The sequence below is a fragment of the Patella vulgata genome, chromosome 6, assembly GCF_932274485.2.
Source record: "Patella vulgata chromosome 6, xgPatVulg1.2, whole genome shotgun sequence".
Lineage (NCBI taxonomy): Eukaryota > Metazoa > Mollusca > Gastropoda > Patellidae > Patella > Patella vulgata.
In genome coordinates, this window is record NC_065884.2 from 66431241 (window position 1) to 66458601 (window position 27361).

At 38.5% G+C, this 27361-nt stretch overlaps 2 long non-coding RNA genes across 2 annotated transcripts; both read left to right on the plus strand.

Annotated features, from left to right (window-relative positions):
- Positions 1-4076: 4076 nt before the first annotated feature.
- On the plus strand, positions 4077-10647 carry LOC126824128 (uncharacterized). The gene is made up of 6 exons (XR_007681483.2): positions 4077-4187; positions 5135-5291; positions 6641-6757; positions 7838-8005; positions 9485-9601; positions 10552-10647. It is a non-coding gene; the product is annotated as an uncharacterized LOC126824128 (long non-coding RNA).
- A 10514-nt stretch (positions 10648-21161) lies between these two features.
- Positions 21162-25952, plus strand: LOC126824134 (uncharacterized). The gene is made up of 5 exons (XR_007681491.1): positions 21162-21197; positions 22009-22162; positions 22677-22778; positions 24992-25035; positions 25893-25952. It is a non-coding gene; the product is annotated as an uncharacterized LOC126824134 (long non-coding RNA).
- The last annotated feature ends 1409 nt before the right edge of the window (positions 25953-27361 follow it).

Here is a 27361-nt window from a genome sequence, read left to right on the forward strand (position 1 = left end):
TGGCTCCAGGATAATTCGTCCCTGAACAATTCCCCGGAAAACTGGTCTTGGGACGAATTATCTGAGGACAGATAATCCTAAGGGACGAATTGTCCGGGAATGAGTTGTGAGGTGACAAGTTGTCCCGTTGTACCCCTCCCTTATTTACTTTAATGAGTTCTTTAATTATTGGTATCCTCATTATGTCTTTGAAAGGTATTTAGTGAAAGCGATATATAATAAACAGACAACTTTATGGATAACATTCGCTAGGTTTATTAACTGTAACATGTTTGATTGTATCATTGCTTGATAACGGTGAGAGTATCCTCATTGAAACGTTGCGGTTAATAAACCTAGTCAATGTTATCCATAAATCTGTCTGTTTATTATCCTGATTATGGTATCATGTTTAGAAAGAACAGAGAACTGTTTTAATTCCATATGGATGGTTAACCGAAATAGTATGATAATTGATGGGGTGTATTAAAGGTTAGATCTATTTGATAAGGCCAACTTCAGGTCTTGTCAAAGGTCACGAGATGTAAACAGGGCTAACCCTTGACCCCCACCCCCTCCTACAATCACGCCAACAATCACGTGCCCTAACCTTATTTACATCTCCGCGACCTTGACGAAAATTGAGATGGCCTTAACAAATAACTTGAGCCGTGTATTAAACCAAATTATCTCGATATGACTCATTCTGTTGGATAGGCAGCCGCAGCATAGTGGCGGGCCGAACTATTTTGGGGCGGAAGATTTTATGTATCCAGTTCCATTTACTCACTATGCATTCAACGTTATTACTAGTTATTTTATTTAGAAATATTATACATCAAGCAAACATTTTAATATGAATTTTATATAGTCTACATTAAATTGCGTTTGGTCGTTTGGGTCGGGGGCAAAACTTAACTTCGGCCTTTTAATTGTGAAATTTAAAGCGCCTTCCATATATCATTAACGGCTTTACTTTGTATCACACCAGGCGGCCCTTTCGTCCCCGGCCCCCGGCCCCGAAAAATAACACACACTGGACATTCATGGAGCGGGACCTGACAGAAAAACAACCCCCTTTTTCATTGCAATAGACATTAAGTAGTGGCCCTATAAAATGCCCCCCCCCCCCTCCCCGTGCCGATTTGCCCGCCACTGTGCATGCTCCAAATATATGAAATGAAATTACTTGAGAAAAGAATATTGTCGAATTCAAATTGTTGACTTGTTTTCAGTGCTAAAGATATTTTAAAATCATTTAGAAGACATGGTAGAATTTATGTTAGAAAATATAATGTTTGGAAACATTCACCGATAGTTACAATTTTACTCTGGTAATTATATGTCATACATTTTCTCGTCATCAAACCGCGCAAATGAAATCAAATGGGGTTTAACGTCCTACTGTTCTGCTCCGAACTGGGCTAATGAAGACGGGTATACGCCATACAGTGTGCTATGAGGGATATTGTGCCCGGACAACGGCGCTACGGCCTACTCTTATATCGAATTCAAACTGCCAAGGGGTCTTTCGTTTGTTTTCTCCGCAAAATTTAAAATGACTAACGTCCATACTTAACTTACGCGCGTCTGCCTTCAATAGCTGCACTTGTGAAAACACAATTAGCTAGTTGGCCGATATTTTAAGTTCTAAATCGACGATTTTAGTCGAAAACACTAAGTATATTTCGTTCGCTTGCTCACTAACTAGGATTTAAACACCCGCGAGATTTAAATATGTAACGAAAAAATGGACAATCGAGACTAAGTCTCGGTTATCACATATCGTTACTATGATAATGAACGATCTACTCTATATATCTCCAAACAGTCATAATTCCGCTTAGAGTAAAGTAGGCTAATTTGACTGATCATTTTTCACTTTGTCCATTATAGAACTATTTTTTTTATAGCAAGAACGTCCAGCTTTTTTTTTATCTAAATCTAGCATAATGTACCTTTAATCCTTATTTAATATGATTTATTTCAGGACTGGTGCTATAACGTCTGCTGCTGTTTGTATAGGTGTATTAATATCCAGCTTTAAAACCAGCTAGAACCAGAGAGAACCAGATAGATTCAGAGTGAACCAGAATGAACCTGTTGACGTCTAGTCATTCACCGTGTTCCTGAAGCAACGACCGTACGATTTACCGAGTTAAAGCGACATCAAGACTTTTATTGAAGATGGTCATACAACAATATTTGAACATAAAACAAAATATCGGCCTCGATGTTCATGGTAAAAAATTTAATCGAGAGCAAATAGATATGACCGCACCAAGTGTTAAAATAGTAATGTGAGAGTGAGAGTTAGTTAGTTTAACGTCCACTCGACACGAACTAGGTTATTTCGAGCAGTGAGAGGAAACCGGGGGATAGTTAGTTAGTTAGTTTAACGTCCACCCCATTTTATTTCTTCACACTTTTTATATGAATTTACACAATTTTATAACAATTTAAAATTGTTTTAGAATAAATAAATTTTGTGACAATTAAAAATTGTTTTAGCATGAAATATATTTTATAACAATATAAAATTGTTTTAGCATGAAATATATTTTATAACAATATAAAATTGTTTTAGCATACTAAAACATCTTTTATAAGAGTATAATGCCAAAAATAAAGATATGATGTTAATTAATGTTTTAATTCAAATCTTTATAACATGAATAATACAATGCCATGATATTATGTAATAAATAATACAACGTTATGATATTATGAAATAAAGAAGTTATATTGTTGAAATACAGAATATTTGTTGAAACAATAAAATCATTTGTTTATCTATTTTTAGTATTTTACTTTTATTTTGAGGTCCGATTTGATTCTTTAACGGAGACATGGCTTGAGGTAGGAGGGGAGGGCGGGGGTAAATGACGAATGCTGTACTATCACGACCATACGAAACCTGCGCTGTATGTCTAGAATTAGCTCCGATTGACTACAGAAACGAAGCTTATTGACCAATATTTAAGTCCTAATTCGAGCTTCTCTTATATCCATCTTTTTAACCCATATTAAACTTAGCTTTCTGTCTACAGTTAGCCCCACTTGAGAACAGGCACTAAGCTAGTTGGCCGACATTTTATTTCCTAAATCGACGATGTTTATACTTCGAGAATTTTGAGAAGTACATATTCTGCACTCATTTAATAGAATAATTAAAAAGGTTGAATTAGTCTTTTTGTGTATAACAGATGTGAACTGGAGTAGGAACGCATTACAAAACAGTATTCGCCTGTCCAACCTCGTGGGTTTTCTCCGAGTCCTCCGGTTTCCTCCCACTGCTAAAGAACCCTACGCGCAAGCGAATTATGGAAATAAAATTAAACCATATGTTAGTCCCGAAATGACCTAGTTTGTGTCGATTAGACGTTAAACCCCATCTCTCTCTCTCTCTCTCTCTCTCTCTCTCTCTCACACAAAACAGTATACTAATAGTTGGATATGGCGGCCATTTAAGACAGAGATCTATTCTCGAAGTAGAGTAGACAGTAGTTCTCTGTGTGCAGAATGATTTTAACAATGTTGCCAGCAACACCAAAGAATGATCAACATTTTAATTCCTCCATCGTTATTTTAGTTGAAAACACTTAAGGAATTTATTTCGCTACAATTTTCATTTATAATGAAATTAAATGAAAGATATTTAACGGATTTGAATTACGTAACAAAATAGCATCCTAATCTAATTTTTCAATATGGCGGCTATTCAGGACACGGCGATCTATTCTCGATGTAGTTAGTTCTCTGTTGGCACGGAACCACGGTGGCTATGCGAGTAAGACGTTGGCTTGCTAACACGAAGTCCTATGTTCGATCCCGCTGTGGGCCGAGAATGTTGCCCCTTGTCTGTGGTGTAGTCGTTCGGATGGTACAAAAAAACGAGGTTCCGTGTGCACATTAATAATACTAAAATAGGCCATAGCACCACTGTCCAGGCAAAATTTCCCTCATATCACAATGTATTTGCTCCGCAAACGTCCAAATTCGTCGAACCAATCCCATTAATTTAGAATCCTGAACCAATAAGTAATGAATAAATTGTTTAAGTTTATTTGACCTAAAACAGTGATAAGTAAAACACAGATAAGGAATATTATCTTTGTGAAAACCTGCACCTTATTTGACCAGAAACACGAACTCAAGTAGAATCATTTTATTTTTTAAACGACAACATGTTTCTCTTCTTAACATTGGTGAGTGTGACATATTTCTTTTCCCCATAGGGGGGTGGGGGGGGGTGGTGGATGGCCGAATGGTTAGCACGCGCGCGCTGTATCATACGGTCTGTCATTGAGTCAACTGACGGGGTTTCGATTTCCCGGTTGTACGTGACAAGGAGTAGGGTCGCCTGTCCAACCTCGTGGGTTTTCTCCGGGTCCTCCGGATTCCTCCCACTGCTAAAGACCCATATGCGCAAGCGAATTATTGAAATAAAATTGGACCATATGTTAGTCACCAAATGACCTAGTTTGTGTCGAGTAGACGTTAAACTCTCTCTCTCTAACGTGTTTGTTGTTCTGTGGGCGGGATTTAGGTTTGTCTGAGAAACACACGGGCGTAGATTGCATTTAGAGTTGTTTGATATTGGAAACACGTGTGTGCAGACGGTATTTAGTTTTGTCTGATATTAGAAACACACGGGCGGCGACCGAATTTAAGTTTGTCTGATATTGCATTTAGGTTTGTTTGATATTGGAAACACACGAGCGGCGAACGGATTTAGGTTTGTCTATTAGAAACACATGGACGGAGACCGGATTTAGGTCTGTCTGATATTAGAAACAGATGGGTGGGGGCTGGATTTAGGTTTGTCTGATACTAGAAACACATGGCTGGAGGCGGAATTTAGGTTTGTCTGATATTAGAAACACATGGGTGGAGGCGGGATTTAGGTTTGTTTGATATTAGAAACACATGGGCGGAGAATTTAGTTTTGTTTGATAATGGAAACACACAGGCGAGCGATGGGGGACGGTACATTTAGCAATCAATTAAGGAAGGGGCAAAATTATTAAGGAATATTGTAACCTGAGAAGTCCATCGAAAACCAAAAACTCGGTCAGTAATTAGCATATCAACATTTTGATAACATTAATAATGAAATAACAAAATTTAAAAATAAATATTTCATAATTTGTAGGCGGTATGTATTTTAAATACGGAGGCGTTAATTTCACAACCCTGTAAGACATCAGGGGACTGTAATGCTGATGAATGTTGTCTAATGATCATCCCACTGAAGGGTAAAAGACAAACATCCAGTGGTTATTGTTCACCTAGAGGTGCCGAAAAAGAAAGTAGGTTATTCTATTTATAGATTTTGTGATCTACTTGTTACAGATGTTAGGATCCTATCAATAGATAAAGCCGTTGATCGTCATTTGCATTTCTGACAATATGATGGACATGAGACACCCAATCTAACTAGAACAATACTGGATTCCAGGCAAAAAAACAAGGAGGCGCACACAGTACAAAATGTGAGGGGGTCACTACTGGTTAGATCTATTTGATAAGGGCAACTTCAAGTTTGGTCAAAGGTCACAAGATGTAAACAGGGCTAGCGCTAATCCCAATACCCACCCTAACCCTGGACCTAGCTCTAATGCTTACCCTAACCCTAACCTCGCTAACAATCACATGTCCTAACCTTATTTACATATCAGCGACCTTGACGAAAATTGAGCTGGCCTTAACAAATAGATTTAGCCGTCACTAACTGCCAGTCTGTTGTTGATCGAATGGTGCGCTTTGTTTTGTTGATCGAATGGTGCGCTTTGTTTTGTTGATCAAATGGTGCGCTTTGTTTTGTTGATCAAATGGCGTGCTTTGTTTTGTTGATCGAATGGTGCGCTTTGTTTTGTTGATCGAATGGTGCGCTTTGTTTTGTTGATCGAATGGTGCGCTTTGTTTTGTTGATCGAATGGTGCGCTTTGTTTTGTTGATCGAATGGTGCGCTTTGTTTTGTTGATCGAATGGTGCGCTTTGTTTTGTTGATCGAATGGTGCGCTTTGTTTTGTTGATCGAATGGTGCGCTTTGTGTTGTTGATCGAATGATGCGCTTTGTTTTGTTGATCGAATGGTGCACTTTGTTTTGTTGATCAAATGGTGCGCTTTGTTTGGTTATCGAATGGTGCGCTTTGTTTTGTTGATCGAATGGTGCGCTTTGTTTTGTTGATCGAATGGTGCGCTTTGTTTTGTTGATCGAATGGCTAGAGTTTGTGAGAACACTGAGAGACGTAAACGTACCGCAGACCTGTCAATCAAATCCGTTGGAAAAGAAGTTGACAGAGGATAATCCAAGAATTTACTTAGGCTTCGATATTTATGGTAAATGGACAGCCAATAACGACAAAACGGTACTTGCTGAAAATGGTCCCTCCCTTCATGCAAGCTCGGCGTAGTTTTCTTCCAATTAAAAAGTTTTGAGAGTGATTTGAAACAAACGTTTGATAGATAAATTACTATGAATATGTTCTAAGTCCAAATATAGTACCAAATCGTTCGATTTATACATTGAAAGGCATCGTTAAGTAGAAAATGGATTTTTGACCCTGTTTAAAAGACAACACCCCGGTGAAAAAAATATTCTGGATTTTCCCAATTTCAAATTAACACGTTTTTATGTTTTGTCTTTTTCTATCAGAGTGCTATGTTGACAACCCCTTTTCCAAAGATGGTAGATTTGCCAACAAGTGTCCCTGTTCAGCTGGTTTGGACTGCCACAATCTAGGTGTAAGAGACATACCACAAGGTTACTTAGGTAAACAAATTCAATCGCTTCATATCTAGTACATGTACAAGGGTGGCCGATTGGTCTTAGCAAAGGACTGTAATACGGGTGTACAATATGTTAGTCCCAAAATACAAGGGCGTCCAAGTGAATTAAAATAAGGGTAGAGAAAGGGTGAAACCAACAAAGGGTTGAAGATCTAGAGCCAGTTTTTTCATCTCTTTCATTTTACCTATTATAGGGCGCCACCCCGTGTAATACTATATCTATAGAGGTTATTTAAGTTCTTTGAATGGTGTTCTGTTTAATGTATTGCATTTGAAGTGGTTACCTACAAATGCGTGATAGGTAGATTTGGGTTAATTAAGTACCTTGCAGATTAAAATCGGTCAATGACATACTATTACGTTAATGAGCAGACAATAGTCCTCCGGTCATCTGGTATAGTACAGATTAGCCCAATTCTATAAAATAAGGTTGACGTAAATGGGTGCCCAAATAGAACACTTACCCAAATATGGTAATGGTCCGCCCCAATAACTGACGTACCAAAACTTTTTATATAAATTAGACCAGCGCGATTAAGGTTCTTGTAGACATCATGCGGTGTTCTCGGAAGGACGTACCCACAGCCACTCGAGGCTGGGATGGAGACCATTATACGGTGTTCGTAAAGAGACGTACCATGTGACCAGGATAGTGTCACACCCGTTCATTTTACAAATTATGGGCGTCATTACATCGTTAATTTATGGGGTTTCATCCCGTTCATTTTACCAAATAAGGGCGCCACTCTGTTCATTTGACTAATTATGGGGTGTCATCCCGTTCATTTTACCAACTAAGGGAGCCACTCTGTTCATTTGACCAATTATGTGACGTCGTCCTGTTCATTTGACCAATTATGGGACGTCGTCCTGTTCATTTGACCAATTATGGGACGTCGTCCTGTTCATTTGACCAATTATGGGACGTCGCCCTGTTCATTTGACCAATTATGGGACGTCGTCCTGTTCATTTTACCAATTATGATGCGCAATCCTGTTCATTTTACCAATTATGAACGCCATTGCATCGTTACCATGTTACTGTTATATATTTTATTATAAGGTGAATGTAGAATGTCTTCTACACAGAAAGTTACAAAACCAGATGCTGACAAACCATGCACTAGTGGAAAAGAATGTGGTGATGACGAATGTTGTACGTCTAGAATACGGCCACTGGGAAAACGACTTGCATCTGGTGTTTGTCAGAAACTCGGTACAGCTGAAAAAGGTATTTGGTTGTTTGTTGTTGTTTGTTAAAGATGCATTATGTAAGAGCTAAATCTGCCCATTGCAGCTCTCCCCCTCTCTCTCTCTCTCTCTCTGAAATAACTTAGTTGTGTCGAATGGACGTTAAACCCTCCCTCTCTCTAAATCTGCCCACTGCGGATCTTTATTTTGGTTCCAAATGTTTTATAGATTACTATTTAGACATTAACATGATAAGCCCATAATCAACTCTCTAGAACATCGGATGGCAGAGATTTACATGGATTAGAACGTCCAGCTGTTTATCAAAATTTTACATAAATCATCTTTAATTTATTTTAGAAATTTAGATATACACAATAGATTTTACAAGAATCCAAGTTGTGCAAAATGGTCAGCTTTGCCTTTTAACTACAAGTTGTTACGAGTGCCATCCGCACGTGAAGGGGTTGTCACTGACGATTCCAAGTATGTACGTGACAGAGGTACCTGCGGAATAGGGTACTAGCCTCTTTACTAGAATGTTCTGGTTTCTGGGTCCGTGATTGAGAAGCAACTTCAAGATTTTTAGGGGGGTTGGATGGCTGAATGGTTAGCACGTGCGTGCTGTATCATAAAGTCTGTCATTGAGTCAACTAGCGTGGTTTCGAATCCCCGGTTGTACGTGACAAGGAGTAGGGTCGCCTGTCCAACTTCGTGGGTTTTCTCCGCGTCCTCCGGTTTCCTCCCACTGCTAAAGACCCATACGCGCAAGCAAATTATTGAAATAAAATTGAACCATATGTTAGTCCCGAAATGACCTAATTTGTGTCGAGTGGACGTTAAACCCCATTACTCTCTCTCTCCCTCTCTCTCTCTCTCATCTCTCTATCTCGAGATTTTTAAAACTTGTTGTCTTGAAGTTGCACGTGCTGGCCAACGATATATCTCAAAAGGCATGATTGTGCCATGGAGCTGCGTGACTAAGTAAGACATTTAATCTGGAGGTCCCGTGTTCGATCCCGGTATTGGCCGACAAATTTTCTCTGGAATATCCGGGGCGGGGTTATCTCTTGTCAGTGGTGCAGGGTGGAGGGCCTGGCAATAAACAGCGCATCATGGCGGTAATAGCACATTCATTTATATAATAACCAATCTGATTAAAATACAGATCTATATTTCGTTTCGTTTTTTTATACTTTCGATGGCATCTACTACATGAAGATCTGACCAGTTGGAATGGGACGTCGCGTCAGGGGTCATACGAGCAGGTTTTGACCCTATGATGTCAGACATTTGATTAACCAATCAACATTGATGTTTCTAGTAGGATACCCACAGTTCCGTGCATCGCACGCCAAGAACTCGTTGCAACTTACCGTTTCATTGGATAATCTCTCACATCATCCAGAACTCTTCCAGATCCTAGTGTAGTAAAGACAAGTAAAACGACATTTTGAACTATAAAAAACGAAACGAAATAGGACCTGTGTTTTAACCAGATTGTATACGGTGTTAACAGGTTGTTTGGTGAAGATGGGATCAACTCGACCAGACAATATGGTCTTCCAGTGTCCATGTGCTTCAGGGTTTACTTGCAAGAGCAGCCATGTTTTTGACATACCCTTAGGAGAAATGGGTAAATATATTTTTTTCATTGGACATCTTATAGTGTTGTCCCTGCATTAACTATTAAGATGAAAAACTCGCGGTCGATCTTTGCTTCAGGAACAGGGTCAACCAACTAGTGAAGCCATTTATCTATGATTGTAATGCTATTTCAGAGTACCTATATATCCCTAATCAAGAGTCCCTACTACTTAAATAGTTATTCCTTTTAGAAACTAGCTAAGATAGACCAAATTCAATTTATGCCGAATATTCGAATACTTAAAGGGACAATAACACTCTTGCTGGCTTGAAAGCTCCAGAAAATAAATAATATCTCTATCTAAGTACTAGATGTTTAAGTGTCCTACCTGTTGTGTAAATTATCCATTACATCCTATTTTACTTGTCCAGAGGGTTCGAAAATATTTTTAAATCAAAGTTTCATTTGAAAAGGTTTACGTTAGACGTTTCAAACCATTATGTTGAATTTTTCAAATTTTTTAAATAAGTGTTAAGATGAAATTTGTATCATCAATTAATTGAAATATTGTAAAATAGTACAATTTGTTGACCAGAATAAAGATTGGGACATATTATTCAGTTACAACAAGAGTGGTATTGAGCCTTTAAATACATGGTCCGAACATATAACCTTGTTGAACTAACTACTTCCTACTGGAGGACGATTTCATAGCTGACTAGTTACTGTAACAGACTGGAGTCAAGTTGGCTCTGTGGGCAAGGCACCGGCTCATTAACCAGGAAACCCTGGGTTCTACCCAGAGACGGGAGTTTGGGATTCTTAAGGGTGGTTTTCCCTTGTCAGTGGTGAAAGTTGGGGGTCTGGCAAAGAACAGCGTTTAGTCGTTTGTGTGGGACGAAAAACCGAGGTCCCGTGCAGATAAAGCAGCGCTGAAGATTTATCTCCTTTGACTGACACACCTCTTTTATGCCATTGTATTTTTTCATCTTTTGCAGGTGTTTGTCACTAGAAGAAATATTATCCAATATCTTGTGTATATATGACGAATACTTTCTATAAAGATTATACAATAAACTCACTCAATAACTCTTGATTTCTGGTTTTAGTAAAGTGAGTTGCCATTTTGATACACCTGCGTGGTTTCCCCTTGTCAGTGATGCAGGACAAACGGTCTGACAAGTACAGTTGTCTAGTCGTTCGGATCGATGGAAACCCGAGGTCCCGTGTACACACTGGCCTGCACATAAAAGATCCCTTGGCAGTTGGAAATTGATAAATTGATATAAGACTAGGTCGTAGCAGTGTCTGGGCACAATTTCCCTCATAGTATATTATATGCCCGTCTTCATTAGCCCAGTCGGAACAGAACAGTAGGACTTTAAACCCCGTTGTCTTGGAATTCGGGACGGAGATGGTGTAATAAAGGCCAAGCCTTGTTTATAATAAGTAGAATTCGAATCATTATATTTGTAATCCTTTTGAACCCATTTTTATAAACTTACTAGCTTTTTATCCGGCGTTGAGTCCTCCGTAAAATCTTTGTAGGAATTCCTAGCCCCAAGTTCACAAAACATTCTCAGACTTAAGTTAAGAATTTACTCAATTTTCAATCACAGTTTATGAGAAATATCTTTGATCCAGAAACACAAAACTTTGTATAGTTTCTTATTGATGTATTTAATATATTAAAAAACAACAAAAGTTTTATAAAGGGCTATATTTTAGTTAAAATAAGGTGAACAATTTTGAGTAAATTCTTAACATAAAGTAGCTAGGTCTCTAACTAAGTATCATCCAAAACCTTCGACATTGAAAACACGAATTATTTGTCAATTTTAATCAACATTGGTGTTGTGATCTTCCCGGGAAAAGATGGGCTTCTGATATCCAATATTTAAGACAAAATAAACTTTTTACGATTGGTACACGAATCGTGTACCATAATGCGTTTCAGCGCAATTTGTAACAAGCGACCCACGGAACGAGGTTAGACATATTCCACAAGTCATGTCAAACGGTGACCCCCATATTCTTATCTGGAGAGCATGCGCAATAAATACTATCGGTGTAAACTGGAATAACCAGTCGCTAGAGATTGCCATTCGATTGAGACTTCTGGCGCATTTCGCTGAACATAACTGCTTGGAAATTAGAGTAAAAACGGAAACGATTGAATGTAAATCAGTTTATTTACATTCATATTACATTATTATATACGTTGCGACCCATTTGTGACAATTTCTAGGTCCAAAATATTCGCGATTTAGCTCCTTTAAGTCTGAGAATGCTTTGTGAACTGGGGGCCACACGAACTATCTCCCAGAGACAAACAATAGACAAGATACAAGTTGATAGTTTTTATTGTACATATACATCACAACGTGATCGCGTGCCCTTAATTTCTCCAATGATCTATTTGCACTAAAATGTTTACAGAAATCACAGATTGTCACCAAATTCCATTTCTCTAATAAACGGTTAAAATAGCCAACTATTGGCGCAAGTTCTTCCGAGTCGTGACTGGTGTCAGAATGATCTGCGTGGGAGGAAGGTCTAGGACCGTCAGTCTTTAAAACATTATCCTGATCAGGATCACAAAATTCACTATAACTGTCTTCATGTGTATTACTGCTTCTTTCATCCTTGTGGTGCAAAACAAACGGTTTATATTCATTTCTTCTTGGTCCTAAAACAAGAATAATATACAAAATACGTTATCTGATCACAATTCTACTACCGTTCTACATACAAGGGGTGGGGTGGGGGGTCTAGCAGTTGTTGTTCTTTGTGTTTAACATCCGCTTCCACTGAAGGTGATATCGCAGACAAGTTGTCTTATTTTTTCATTTTTAATATCTTAGCGCACACGCAGGGGTCTTTCCTGTGGGAGGAAACTGGAGTAAACCCACTAGGTTGAGTAAACGCCCCTATCTACAAGTCACATTCCACTCACACCAGGGATTGAAACCACAACCACAAGTCAGAGGTCGAAGCGCTGCACTCTAGACCACTAGACCATCCCAACTCCCCGGTCTAGGAGTCAAATATGTACACTTTATAGTGTAAGGTCTGTCATTGAGTCAGAGAGAGAGGGAGAGAATGAGGTTTAAAATCCACTCGACGCAAACTAGGTCATTTTGGAACTTACTCGTGGTTCAATTTTATTTCAATAATTCGCTTGCACATAGGGGTCTTTAGCAGTGGGAGGAAACAGGAGAACCCGGAGAAACCCGACGACATTGGACAGGTGACCCTACTCCTTGTCACGTACAACCCGGGAATCGAAACCACGCCAGTTGGCTCAATAATCAGCCAACAAACATCTCTGCTTAGATCAAGAGACATGTGTCCAACAGTTTTTAAAGGGGGGCGGTTATCACTAATTTTGGGTGGGTTTAACGTCTTACTGTTCTGAACCAACCGGGATAGTTCACAAGGTTCAACAAAGTGAAACAAGGGCCATAACTCTAGATGTAATTAACGAAAATTGCTGAAATTCAATAGGATTCTCCTTTATACTAATCTATATGATGCATATAAATTTCATACAGATCTGCAGATAACTTTTGATGTTAGAAACAAGGGCCATAACTCTAGAATTAACAGAAATTAAATAGGATTCTTCATCTCACTAATGTAAACAACATATATCAATTTTAAAACAATCAGATGATAACTTTTGGCGTTAGAGCGTTCACAAGAAATTGTGAACAACGGATGGACCAACAGACGGACGGACGCAACGGCAACATTTCCATGTGGGTGTATAAAAACAATCCAGTTATTTTATGGTTACGTTACAGTATGATTAATCTCTGTATGGGAAATATTCCCCTTTATTTCTTTGATTGCCTCCCTTGTTTGTTTGCTTTCATTTTGATTGAAGCCTTACTACAGGCCCAGTGGACACTTGCCCATCGTCATTAGCCTAGTTGGGAAAAATTACCCTTTATTTCTTCGATTGCCTCCCTTGTTTGTTTGTTTTCATTTTCAGTGAAGTCTGTATCACTAACAGACCCAGGGGACACTTGCCCATCATCATTAGTTTAGTTGGTGCAGAACGGTAGGACCTTTAACCCCATTTCATTTGGATATTCATAATTTGAGACCAAAGGTCAATATTCTGCTTATTATACTACACCTACTTGCGAGATTTAAGCGATTTTGTCTTTTGGACCTTGCCAATCGGAGTTCGACTCTTTTTGGCAATCGGAGATTCTGAAATGAAACAAATTTTATGTAAATATAAAATATAGGTTGCCAGGCAACAAAACATATACCCACAGCAGGTAAGCCGTCCAGGCAGTCAACAAGGGCTGTAGCATTTTTTTTTGTCAGTAATGAGAACATTTACAACACATGAAAATCTGATTACGAGTAATAACCCATTAAACATACATTATGCAAGAGCTAAATCTGCCTATTGCAGGTTTTTCTTTAGATCTAAAATGTTATCTAATTTATTAATTAGACATTAATTAACTTATCCAGACCTTTATCAACTCTAGATGGCATCGCTAGCCTGCGATCTTAATTGGATTGTGATCAGATTTACTGCATAACTTTCCTTCTCGATTAAACGATTAAATGGATAATCGAGACTATGCTGTTTAACGTACTGACTTTAGTAATGATGACCGAGGCTAGGCAGAAATTTTATTCGCTTAGTTCTCGGTTCATAGTGGATCAATTTTCAGCAAATTTAGTTTTTAATTATTATAGTGAGAACTGCCAACTCGTTATCGAATCTCCCATAATGTATCTTTAAGTAACCAATCAAATTATTAGAATTTGTTTTAATTGTTTTACTCATAAACAATTTATATTAAGTGTCATAACTCTGACAGCAATTATCAATAGGATTCTTGACTCTATGACAGACCTTATGAAGCAACGCACATGTGTTAACCATTCGGCCACACAACCCCTCATTAGGATAGAACCGCACCTTACTCAACCAGTCACTGCGGCCGGTTCCAGGAAAAGAATATATCAAAGTTCGGAATTTTTCCGAATCATACATTACCTTGACCTTTATTTTTTGGATTTGTTTTTTTCTGCTTGTTTATTGCCTTGGCGTAATTAGATTTAGCCGTCCAACCGGGATATAACTGTGAATGTAATTCTTTTTCTTCTTTTGCCATCTTATAATACTTGGATTGTTGTGATTCATTTAACGCATGCCACTAAAATAACAATAAAAAAAAACTGAAGATTGGTTGCCAGGCAACGAAACATATGCCCACAACAGCTAAGTCGCCTGGGCAGTCAACAAGGTTTGTCGCAATTGTGGACGCCGGACCGACGACAATATACGACCACATTTTAATGTGGGTGTATCAAAACCTTGCAATAAAATCATTCAAAATATATGTTTTAAAAAATATATAAAGTTATGATTTTCTTTAATAAAACTGGGAGCCACAGTGGCTAAGTGGGTAAGACGCTGGCTCGCTAGCGCGGAGGTCGCATGTTCAATCCCTGCATTCGCTGAGAAAGTTCATCGTGATTTTCCGACCTGGTTTCCCCTTGTCAGTGGTGCAGGACGGATGAACTGGCAAGAACCGCTGTCTCGTTGTTCAGATGGGACGAAAATCAACATCCTGTGTATACATTAGCGTGCATGTAAAAGATCCCTTGGCAGTTGGAATTCGATATACATGTTAGAGTAGGCCATAGAGTTACATGTATATCATGTATAGCGAGACAGCGTCTTACCCACTAAGACACCTTTTGGCTCCTGTATGGCGTAAACCCCATTTCATTTTTATAAAGTTAGGTTGCCAGGCAACGAAACATACGCCCACAGCAGCTATATCGTCCGGGCAGTCAACAAGAGTTGTCACATAATTTTACTTTTTTCGGTAATGAAACATTTATAATACATTAAAATCTGATTAAGAGTAACAACTCATTAAGTAATTATCAGAAAACCATTAGAATTTATTTGGTTTTTATAAAGTCATAAAGATTCTTGAAAATCAATATACTTGTTCGTCTCAGGATCTTAAACACTGTGTATAAATTTAAAGTCAATCGGATAATAACTTTAGCCTCTCGAGTGTCCACAAGAATTTTCAAAGTGATCAAGGGCCATAACTCTGGCAAAAATTATCAAAAATCACTGAAAATCAATAGGTTTCTTCGTCTCATGACCTTAAACACTGTGTATCAATTTAAAGCCAATCGGATATTAACTTTAGCCTCTCGCGTCACAAGATTTTCCAAAGTGATCAAGGGCTATATATACAACTCTGGCAGTAATTATCGGAAATCGCGGAAAATCAATAGGCTTCTTTGTCTCATGACCTTAAACACTGTCTATACCTTTAAAGTTAATTGGATATTAACTTTAGCTTCTAGAGCGTCCACAAGATTTTTCAAAGTGATCAAGGGCCATAACTCTGGCAGTAATTATCGGAAATCAATGAAAATCAATAGGCTTCTTCGTCTCATGACCTTATACACTGTGTATAAATTTACGTCAATCTGATATTAACTTTGACCTCTAGAGCGTCCACAAGATTTTTTGAAGTGATCAAGGGCCATAACTCTGGCAGTAATTATCTAAAATCGTTGAAAATCAATAGGCTTCTTTGTGTCATGACCTTAAACACAAGATTTTTTGAAGTGATCAAGGGCCATAACTCCGACAGTAATTATTAAAAATCACTGAAAATCAATAGGCTTCTTCGTCTCATTACCCTAAACACTGTGTATTAACTTTAGCCTATAGAGCGTCCACAATATACGACCACATTTCAATGAGGGCGTATAAAAACTGTACTAACCCTTCTGCCTATACTCTGATTAACAGCCGTAGCTTCTGAAATTATGCCCTCAGCTAGAACTTGTGGTCGCATTTCTCTCATAAACAACATAAAAGCATTTAAAGGTTTCTTAATATGTGGTTCATTAGATTCGGGTGGTGCCTGACCGTAGGAGTGAATTACACCATGCCTGAAATATAATAATAATTAAACAATCATTTATAAAAGGGACAATAACACTCTTGCTGGCTTGACAGCTCCAGAAAATAAAAAATAGCCTTATTCTAAGTACTAGATGTGTTAGTGTCCTACCTGTTGAGTAAATTATCCATTAAATCCTATTTTACTTGTCCAGAGGGTTCAAAAATATTTTTAAATCCAAGTCACATTTGAAAAGCTTTACGTCAGGCTTTTCAAATCATTTAGTTGAATTTTTCCAATTTTTTAAATTAGGTGTGTTAATTGGAATATTGTAAAATAGTACAATTTGTTGACCAGAATAAAGATTGGGACATACTATTCAGTTACAACAAGAGTGGTATTGAGCCTTTAAAGATAGAGAGAGAGAGAGAAATGGGTTTAATGTCCACTCGACGCAAACTATGTCATTTTGGGACTAACATATGGTTCAATTTTATTTCAATAATTCGCTTGCGTGTACGGTTCTTTAGCAGTGGGAGAGAACTGGAGGAGCCGGACAAAACCCATGAGGTTGGACAGTGACCCTACTCCTTGTCACATACAATCGGGGAATTGAAACCACGCCTGTTGACTATATGACAGATCTTATGATACAACGTGCACACGCTAACCATTCGGCCATCCAACCCCCCTCAATCATTTATTAAATGAATTGAAATGGGGTTTAACGTCCTGCTGTTCTGTTCCGACTGGGCTAATTAAGACGGGCATACGCCATACAGTGTGCAATGAGGAAAATTTTGCCTAGACGGCGGCGCTACGGTCTACTCTTATACCGAATTCCAACTACTGTACCAAGGGCTCTGTTACATGAATGCCAATGTGTACACTGATCCCCTTTTTTTTGTCCCATCTGAATGACTAGACAGCTGGCAAGGAACAGCATATAGTCATTAGGATGAAATGAAAACTTTTCAGCATGAGCACAAATCAGGCTAATGAAGATGGGCAATCGCAATGCAGTGTGCTATGAGAGATTTTTTTTTACCAGTACGTAAACATGTAGGCTCCCCCCTATCCGTCCCTATATACTGTATAGCTGCAATATGAACATATCAGTATTTTCATATTGCATGCAACTATTACTATATTATCAGGCTTGCAACTGTATCAATGACCAAGGCCCAACTATATTGTCAGACTCGCAACTGTATCAATGGCCAAGGGGGAACCTCACACGGCAAAATCCCAGGATACCATCATGGCCACTATCATACTATGGCTCCAGTACATATTATATATAATTTAAGGCTTTCTTACTCTTTAACAATTAAATAAGGAGGGGGTGAGATGGCCATGGGATGGGTTAGTGGTCTACAGTGTTGCACTTCGAGCTATAGCCCGCCAGTCACCTCTGTCCTGCGGTCATGGTTTTGATGCCTGGTGTGAGCGTATACGCCGTATAATGTTTGTGGCTTGGAGTTGGAACTTGGAGATTGGGACTCCTTCTCATCCTTAAAAAATAAAAATAAGACAACTTTTCTGTGATATCACTTTGGTAGAAGCGGACGTTAAACACTAACAGAAAAAGAAAGGCAATTTAATCCAAATGATGTTTCAATAGTTTCAATTGTTTGTGAATGTGATGGTACTGGTAGGCTACTCCGTCCAATCCATGAAAAAATATTAAAGAACAAGTATTCCTGGAAAAAAATGGAGGATTTTAAATTTATTATAATGTACATACCTAGTTTTCATACTTCGTAAATATTTTTCGGCGCTACTGTACTTTCGTACACCTAGTGCTTTCACGTAAAGACTTGAAATGTACAGGTTATGTTCAGGGAGGCGCCTATTATTCACAAATCACCATTGCGCCGTGCATTGTTTGTTTACTATTAAGACTCAAACATCAAGACACAAAAGATGGCTTCCGCAGCAGATCTTTTCACTCGGCAAACCTCGGCAGATTCCGTTACTCTACATTTAGGGTAGATGTGAGGGTCACTGATCTCTAGAGATCAGTGGTGAGGGTACTGGAATCTGCTGAGGTTTGCCGAGTGCAGATCTTTTCATCCCCAAACCGTTTTACCCCGGGCTGTTTCATTACAAATTTGCATGAGTCGTTTCATCACACTACTATAGGGTTGTTTCACCCCATATATCAAAAAAGGAGTATTATTCAAATTTTTAATATCTTATTATATTGAAATAATAACAATTACAATAATAACACATGTATTATCATATGTGTTCACTTTTTCACGTTATGTCCATGCAAATTGAATTTTTAATATTTTATTATTTTAAAAATAACAATAACAAAAATTATTGCACATATTTTCGCATTTGTCCACTTGTTCACGTTATGTCCATACAAATTACCCGCTATTTACCCCCCCCCCCCCAAACCCCCCCCCCCCAAAAAAAAACAATGGTTGTTACGGAGCAATCACTATAATTTTGCCAAGCTTTTAAGATTTTATCGTTTATTTTACAATTTATTTTATTTTAGGTTGGAAACGGTATTGGTATATGTAACGACTCACACCGCTTCACTCTGCCCTCCTGTTATTATGGAGCAGTAGATATTTTTCTTTAGCTCGATGATCCTCGGGATAGATAGACAGTCCAAGATAAAAAAACCAAAAAAACAAAACAAAAGAAAACAAAACCCCCCCCAAAAAAACAAACCCATAACGTCCTCTTGATTAGTATGAAATGAAATGAAATGGAGTTTAACGTCCTACTGTTCTGCTCCTAACCTGGGCTAATGAAGACGGGCATACGCCATACAGTGTGCTATGAGGGAAATTTTGCCCGGACAGCGGCACTACGGCCTACTCTTATATCGAATTCCAACTGCCAAGGGATCTTTTACGTGCACGCCAATGTGTACACGGGACCTCGGTTTTCGTCCCATCCGAACGACTAGACAGCTTTCCTTGTCAGCCCCTCCGTCCTGCATCACTGACAAGGGAGAACCACGCCTCTTGATTAGTAGCAATCTGATTAAAATACAGATCTATATTTCGTTTCGTTTTTTTATAAATTCGATGCCCTATGCTACATGAAGATCTGACAAGTTATAGCGATAGATCACGTCAGGGGTCAAAAGACCGACTTATGACCTTATGACGTCAGACATTTGATTAACCAATCAGCATTGTTGTTACTAGTGGATTACCCACAGTTCCGTGAAAAACACGCCCAAAGCTCGCCGTAACAGACCGTTTCATTGGCTTATTCCTGACATCATTCAGAACACGAGTTAAATAACAACTCTTCCAGATCCAAGTGTAGTAATGACAAGTAAAACGAAATTTTGAACTATAAAAGCGAAACGAAATAGGATCTGTGTTTTAACCAGATCGTATTTTTATTTGTCTTTTATTACTGCACTGGGATCTGGAAGAGTTGTTATATAACCCGCGTTCTCGTTGATGTGCGGTGCACGTAACTGTGAGATTGGAAACCTTATCAAATGTCTGACGTCACAGGTTAAAAGCCGTTCGTATGACCCCTGACGCGACACTCCACTACAACTGGTCAGACCTCCATAACGTAGAGGGAGAAGGCTAGATCGGAGACGGTCCTGCATATTTTAGCACATATGACGTCAAAAGCTTGGATTGTGACTTAGGGTTACGGTAAGGATTAGGACCTGCAAATTTTCATACTTCGTAAATATTTTTCGGCGCTACTGTACTTTCGTACACTAGCCCTAACCCTGGACCAAACCTTACCCTAACCCCAACGCACAATCCACACATGACGTCATATGAGCAGGACCGTCCCCGATCTAGCGTTCTCCGTAGTAGAGGCCATCGAATATATAAAAAAAAATGAAACGAACTATAGATCCGTATTTTAATCAGATTGAATTTCTAGTTGGAAGTGGAAAATATTCCTTAACCACTGTACTATAATGACATACGAACCGAGCCACCAATGTGAGCGATAGCCTATTTCAAACAAGTAGGTCCATCACAGCTCTATATTTTTTAAAACTTTTATAAAAATAAAAAATAATCAATAAAAAAAAACTGAATACTCACAATGTTTTTGGAATATATGGAAACTTTAACGCAAGCACACACATGCAGATATATATATGTTTGGTTTAAACATGCATTATGCAAGAGCAAAATCTGCTTATTACAAGTCTTTCTTTAGGCCTGAAATGTTATCTAAATTATCAATTAGACATTAATTAACTTATCCAGACCATAATAAACTCTCGATGTCAAGGCTAGTCTTCGATTTTGGCTGGATTAGATTCCTATATGCCGCTAACGGCCATTGATAATTAAATTTAAAAAAGTGGACAATCGAGACTATGCTGTTTATATTAATGATTTTAGTAATGATGACCGAGACTATGCAAAACTTTCACCCGCTTCTTTCTCGGCTCATAGTGGATCAATTTGACTGAAATTTTCAGCAAATTACCTTTACACTATCTAGTTTTTAACTATTATAGCGAGAACTGCCATCTCTTTATCTTATCTCCCATAATGTATCTTTAATGGACGATAATAGTGGAGAAAAGAAAAACTCAAAGAATCAAATATTATTGCATAATATGGGAACTTTAACACAAGCACAGAGTATATAGACGAATAGTGTATAAAAATAAAGATAAGAATTTTATCTGGGGAAACCGTGGAAGACTTATATTTCAATCACAATCTAAACTATAAAACGACATGTTGCTCTTGTCAACTCTGGTAAGTTGAGAGAGAGAGAGAGAGAGAGGGAGAGAGAGAGAGAGAAATGGAGTTTAACGTCCACTCGACACAAACTAGGTCATTTCGGGACTAACATGGTTTAATTTTATTTCAATAATTCACTTGCCCGTAGGGATTATTAGCAGTGGGAGGAAACCGGATGACCCGGAGAAAACCCACGAGGTTGGACAGGCGACCCTACTCCTTGTCACGTACAACCGGGGATTCGAAACCACGCCAGTTGACTCAATGACAGACTTAATGATACAGCGTGCACACGCTAACCATTCAGCCACCCCCCCCCCCGGTAAGTTGAGCTTCTAACTGAATAACATGTACCCCATTTCAAGCGTCGGGACCGCGGTGGGTGTAGGACGTTTGGCTCGCTAACCTGGAAGTTACGTATTCGACTACGGTATTGGTCGGGGAAAATCATCGGGATTTATATTTTGTAGGTGATGTATATTGTATAATTTGTAAGTGATGTATATTGTATAATTTGTAAGTTATGTATATTGTATAATTTGTAGGTGATGTATATTGTATAATTTGTGAGTGATGTATATTGTATAATTTGTGAGTGATACATATATTGTATAATTTGTAAGTGATGTATATTGTATAATTTGTAAGTGATGTATAATTTGTAAGTGATGTATAGTGTATAATTTGTAAGTGATGTATATGATATATATTGTATAATTTGTAAGTGATGTATAGTGTATAATTTTTAAGTGATGTAAATTGTATAATTTGTAAGTGTATTGTATAATTTGTAAGTAACAAGTGATATATTATATTGTATTTGTAGGTGGTGTGTATTTTAAATACCGAGGCGTTAATTCAACAACCCTGTAAGACATCAGGGGAATGTAACTCTGATGAATGTTGTATATTCAAAATATCATTCGAGGGTAAAAGACAACTAATCGGTTATTGTTCACCCAGAGCTGCTGAAAATGAAAGTAGGTTGACTTATTCAAGTTCATAATGGGAATACTAAACTAACTGAGTGGTTTTTTTTGTCTGACATGCTATAGGGGAGGTGGCGTGGTTGGTGGCGCAGGTAGAGAGGCGGTGGGGGGGGGGGGTAGTTAAAACGGGACAGTAGTGCATCCGTGCTTTTTTTATTTTTTTTTATCGAATTCAAGTCTTCGAGTTTGTTTTTAAATTTTAAACATGCGCGGCAATGTGAGCAGTATTGAGACCCGATTTTTTGTCTCTTCCAAAAGACTAGGCAAGATATAACAGGCGTTCTTTGTGGCAAGATGGCGCCACGCTTAAACAATCCCGTGATTCTTCTTCTCTTGGACAACATGGGGATTAGAACCCGCAATCTTCTAATCTTGGCCCCAATTCCCTAGCCAATCGACTACCGCGGTCCCCAACTCCAACGTTTGGTAGCAAAAAGAAATTCTCATCTCAATTAGGAAATGATACCAGATGTTCTCAAAATATGATGAAAATCTTGTTTTTAAGAGTGTGTGATGTTTACGAAGTATTCACCTACCGTAAGGTATGGTACATGTCCCTGTGCTGATGGCTATATTTGTGACAGTCGTGGAGTGATGGATATCAGAGGTAAGCCGAGGGGTGTTACGTGGCCGAATGATTTAACAAGTGTGCCAATCTGATTAAAACACAGACCTTATTTCGTTTCGTTTTTTATAGTTCAAAATTTTGTTTTACTTGTCTTTACTACACTAGGATCTGGAAGAGTTGTTATCATTGACGTGTTCTGGATGATGTGAGGGTTTAGCCAATGAAACGGTCTGTTACAGCGAGCTTTTGGCGTGTGGTGCACGGAACTGTGGGTAAACCACTAAACGCCAACGCTGATTTATCAATCAATGTCTGAAGTCATATGGCCAAAAGCCGCTCGTACGCCAATGCCACGACCTTCGAGTACAATTTATCAGATCTTCATGTAGCGTAGGCCATCGAAAGTATAAAAAAAAACGAAACGAAATATAGATCTGTATTTTAATCAGATTGCGCTTGTACGTCACGAGGAGTAGGGTCGACTGTCCAACCTCGTGGGTTTTCTCCGAGTCCTCCGGTTAATTCCCCCACCCTACAGTTGATGTGGAGTTGACGTTAAACCCAATTTCTCCCATGATTCCTAAGGGCTATTCAGTTCAGACATCGGAATCCAACCCTGTGAGGCTGGGTGACCGCGGTAGTTGCGTCAAGGTTATTATTACTTGCACTGCACTGGGCTAGGGGGAGTTGGATGCCCGAATGGTTAGCACGCGCGCGCTGTATCATACGGTCTGTCATTGAGTCAACTGGCGGGGTTTCGATTCCCCGGTTGTACGCGACAAGGAGTAGGGTCGCCTGTCCAAAGACCCCTACGCGCAAGCGAATTATTGAAATAAAATTGAACCATGTGTTAGTCCCGAAATGACATAGTTTGTGTCGAGTGGACGTTAAACCCCATTTCTCTCTCTCTCTCTCTCTCTCTCTCTCTCTCTCTCCCCGACTGGGCTAATGAAGACGGGCAAACGCCATGTAGTGTGCTACGCGGGAAATGTTGCCCGGGCAGCGGCGGTACCGCCTACTCTTATATCGAATTCCAACTGTACACGCTAATGCGTACAAGGCATCGCATTTTTTTTTGTACAATCCGAACAACTAGACACAGTCTTTAACAAAGCCCGCATCAGGCCTGATAATCCCGAGGAACTTTCGCAGCCCAAAAGGGAAACGAAGGAAAATAGCCTGGCGAGGCGAGTGTATTGCGCGGTATTGTCATTATTTCATAAATCGCTATTCTTTGGCACCTATAGAAATGGAAATGAAATGGGGTTTAACGTCCCACTGTTCTGCACCGAACTGGGCTAATGAAAATGAGCATACCCATACAGTGTGCTATGAGGGAAATTTTGCCTACTCTACGGCCTACTCTTATATCGAATTCCAACTGTCAAGGGATCTTTTACGTGCACGCCCTTCGTCCTGCATCACTAACAAGGGGGAACCACACCGGAAAATCTGGATGAACTTTCTCGGCCAATGCAGGGATCGAACACCCGACCTCCAGGCTAGTGAGCCAGCGTCTTACCCACTTAACCACCGTGATCCCCACCTAGCAATGGATACAACTACATGTATTATATAGATGGCAAAGTATATAAACTGCTTTACATTTAACCGTTTCTGTTTTTACTGTATTGTCTTTGGCGTCTGGTTATTCCAGTATATACTCAATCGTTTCTGTTTTTACTGTACTGTCTTTGGCGTCTGGTTATTCCAGTCTATACCGGTTGCACTGTGGGATATGTTTAGCCTCGTTCATCGAGTAGCTTCATTACAAATGGCGCTCTAAAACATTCTGGCACGCGATTCGCGTGCCAATTTTAAAATTTTCATATTGTCTTAAAATACTGGATATCAGAAGCCCGTCTTTTCACGGTAAAATGACAATATCAATGTTGATTTAAATTGACCAATAAGTCGTCTTATGTCGAAGATTGTGGGTGGTATTGAGTTAGAGACTTGCATAGGAACTGACAGGAACGTTCAGAGGACTTCTTTTCTTCCGTTCGGAGACCGTTCCGACAATAACTACTTGTTGTTGTTTGTCTACTCCTGTTTGAAGCTAACGCTCTTCGAAAAACGCCCAAAGCCCCGCCATTCCATGTACGGTTGACAGGAAACTTGGCATGCTTGGGTCTTGGAATACTGCGCATCGACTGACAGAGATTTTGATATAACGTCTCGATACAAAGATGGCTGCGAAGACGTCATGTACGGTGAATGAATTGTTTTTGACTTTTTAAATTTTATTTAAGGTGTATGTAGAAAGAGCGTAAACGATGGACACACCAGTTAATTGGTAAATATATCTTAAACATACATTTGCAAGAGTTAAATCTGTCTATTATAGGTCTTTCTTTAGGCCTGAAATGTTATCTAAATTATTAAACATACATTATGAAAGATCTAAATCTGCCTATTGCAGGTCGTTCTTTAGGCCTGAAATGTTATCTAAATTATTAATTAGACATTAATTAACTTATCCAGACCATAATCAACTCTCGATGGCATCGCTAGCCCGCGAACTTTAGTCGATTATGAGCCGATTTACTGCATAACTTTCCTTCACGATTTAACGATTAAATGGATAATCGAGACTATGCTGTTTATCGTACTGACTTTAGTAATGATGATCAAGGCTAGGCGGAAATTCAATCGATTTGTTCTCGGTTCATAGTGGATCAATTTGAATGAAATTTTCAGCAAATTGCCTTTACATTATCTAGTATTTTTTAACTATTATAGTGATAACTGCCAACGCGTTATCGAATCTGCCATAATGTATCTTTAATCGCCGAGAAATAAATATAAAAACAAATCTACTTCACTTTTCTGAGAAACAGATGGTCGTATAGATTGCTAATATTGCCGGAATCAAAACATTTTACATAGGCCGACCAATTAGGCTAATAATGTTATTGAACAGACCGGCGTTTGCCGTCCCCCCGACACTTATCTCGGTAGTTTGGACAAAAACATGGTATTTGTTATTTCTATGGTCCTAAAAGAGAATTTTGCCCAGATAGTGGTATTTCGTCTGTTTGCTCGCCAATGTATACCAGAACGGTTGTCTACGAAATAGTGTGTACCATTTGGGTTCCGGTAACCTATCGTGATTTACAATTATTTTTTTTTTATTGTGATTGTATTTTTCAGCTGTTCATTCCTGTTTGTACGACCAACTCGAATAACACCGATATTGTCAATAAAAATCATCTGTTTTTCTTGTTTGCTTCGTTTTTGTTTTTTACAACAAAATATATCATAAATCAGAATGCCTGAGCAGTACAAATATATAAAAAGACACTTTCGCCTTTTGTTTTTTGGTATTGTGAATGTCGAAAAACGAGTTACTGGTTAGCTCCATTTAGAAAACTTATTTAATCAGATGTGTTTTGGCATATTCCTGAAGCAATGGCCCGAGAAATCCCTCTCTGGCCATTGCTGGATTGGCTTCTGATACCTGAGCTTTTGAGGGAGTGTGTGTATTCCCCCGTTCAATCAAATCTATCCCAAGTACAGCAACATGGCAGCCCTTCGTTTAATCTGGGGTCTTCCCTAAATATTTGGACAGTGATTTAAGGTATTAAAAATGGCGAAAATCTTGTTCATCTCCATGCACTATTGTTTACATTGTTTACGAGTTTATAGACTCGTTTGTCACGCAATTAGTTTTTCTGCAATATTCTGCTATGCACTGGTTAATTGGGCATAATAAAATCGTGAGTCATGACGTAACGTTATGTAAACATATTTGGTCCAATTTAGGGCTTTGTTTAAAGCGTAATAACAATGTAACGCAGTTAGCTATTGGTTGTTAATCGGTCTATTGACCAGTCATAATTTGCAACAGAAATTTGCTTCCATTAAAGCAGTGTTTAGTGGGATTAGCTCTAATCAAACGAAACACTGCTGGGAGTATGGTGTTTTGGAGGCCTACTGTAGATAAATATCCTTCAAATCTGCTTTTATTAGATTCAAGTCTCAATATAGAAAAACGAGTAGTTCGTTTTTCGTCATTTGCCAATATATAAAAAAACAAGGAGAAAGTGCAGCGTTTATGTGAATTAACTGCCCAAGCATCCCCATTTATGATATCTTTAGTTCATTTTATAAAACTGATTTAAGAGATGTGTTTTGGAGACATTCTATAGATATATGTCCATCATATCTGCTCTTTTGAGATTCAAGTCTGAGTGACAAATAACAAGTATCAAAAAAAAAAACCCCAAAACACCCAAAAAACAAACAAGGAGACAGTGCAGTTTTTATGTGAATGTACTGCGCAAACATCCTTATTTAAAATATCATTTGTTAGTTGGTTTCACAAATTCCGAGTCAACCCTAAGTCCAAATCAAATAGTCAGTCGAATAAACCAGTCGATGGCTTATTAAAATTTTGGAATAGTTTGTATATAAGTTAAAGAAAAAACGCACTAATTCCAATATCGTTTATCATTGTTTTTGTCTATTTTTTATGTTCCCTTATGTTCAGATTTGATTGTTCAAATTAAAACTTTAAGGTGTTATCTTAGTTATTGCCACCGCTTCTTAATAAAGTCATGCTTTACTTTTTCCCTCGTCATACCGAGTGACGGGTTTATATGACTGAACTATTTGACTGA